We start from the raw sequence: 1,597 nt of genomic DNA, 5'->3' as shown, positions 1-1,597 counted from the left end.
AGAAAGAAAACAATTACTCAAAAATAAATAAATAAGTGAGACGGGTAACCCGGCATAACATGGTGGGTGCTCCGTGCACGGGCATTTCCTTGACAAGGCAAGGATGGCAGGGTAGAAACTCACTCTCCCACCCAGCACCCTCCCTGCTTTCTCTTCCTGTCGCAATGCGGTGCCAGTTCCCCAGGAGTGGCTGGCAGCTGCTGTGCTGCCTGCTGCCTCCTGCCTGCTGGCTAGCGTCCAGGCCCAAACCAGAACCGAGAACCGAGAACCGCCCCTGTCCCGGGAGCAGCCTACTCCCTGTCTTCCTCCCTCCTCATTCCCACTCACCAACCCCCACTCCCACCCTCCATGCCTTCCCTTCTTTCTTTAGTGACTTCCCCGCCTCTCTTTGTATTTCTTCTAGACATCATTCCAGCCCACTGGAGAAGAATAAAACAGAAGCCTCCTCCTCATCCCTTTCTATTGTGGCGGTGCTCACAGCCCCCTCCTCGGGGAGCACTCCCACCGTATGCCCAGCTGAGAGCCAGGCCTGCCCATCCTCTGCTCATGAGGCTGAGCCTGTGAGAGGAATGGGCATTTCACCAGAGTGAAAATACCACTGATTTAGGAAGCAGAGCTGGGGAACTGGCCTGATCTCCCAGCTCTGTTATGGATCTCAGGCGGGAGCGGAATCATTCTGGACTTTCTGTCTTTTCCCACAAACATGGACCCATTCACCTTACTCTAGGGTCTTGTGCCACTAAGGCTGAGGCCACAGAAGAAACCCTGCTAGACCAGGATGTCAGTAGTGTCCTCTCAACAGTGACCTGGGCGCAGGCCCTCTCTCTTGGGAAAATGCCTCATCTAGCACCCCACGGCCACCACTACCTCAGGGCAGGAAAACACCCCAGCAAGCCTCATTTACTGAGAGCTTACTGTACCTCAGGCACTGTGCTTTGACCTTTACATGCAGTGCCTCATTTAATCTTCACCACAACCTTTTGAGGTCAATATCATTGTGTTTCCCACCTTTTACAGATGAGGAAACTGAAATGACTTGCCCAAGGCCACATGCATGTCAGAGGCAGGATTCGCACACAGATATCTCTAACTTCAAAGCTGGTGTACTTTGATCACCATCCTGTCTCAGGACAGAAAATGTACAAACCAAAAAAAAAAAAAAAAANCAACGTCCTCCACAACTAGACTGAAGAACAACAACAAAAAAAACGACAGCAACTTGTCTGTTCCCCTTCCCCCAATTCCCCAGCACTGTTCCCATGCCCCCAATTCCCCAATAAAAATCTTTAAAAAAACAAAAAACAAATAAAACCATCTATGACAATAGGAAGTAATACACCTTAATTCATGACTTGGTGTTTTAAACACACACACACACACACACACACACACACACACACACCTGAAAGTGTGTGAAGCAATGCTTTGTCTTACAATGTGCAATGCCTCCTGTAAGTGATTCTATTCTATTTTGCTCAAAAATATATATATTGGTCCTGACCCATGAATTGATTTCATAACTCATTAATGGAGCAGAATTTGCAGTTTAAAAGCCACTAAGCTGACAGACTGGGGAAAATATTCGCAAAACATATAC

This window comes from Hipposideros armiger, unplaced genomic scaffold, assembly GCF_001890085.2.
Source record: "Hipposideros armiger isolate ML-2016 unplaced genomic scaffold, ASM189008v1 scaffold_108, whole genome shotgun sequence".
Taxonomy (NCBI): domain Eukaryota; kingdom Metazoa; phylum Chordata; class Mammalia; order Chiroptera; family Hipposideridae; genus Hipposideros; species Hipposideros armiger.
This window is presented reverse-complemented; position numbering follows the sequence as displayed.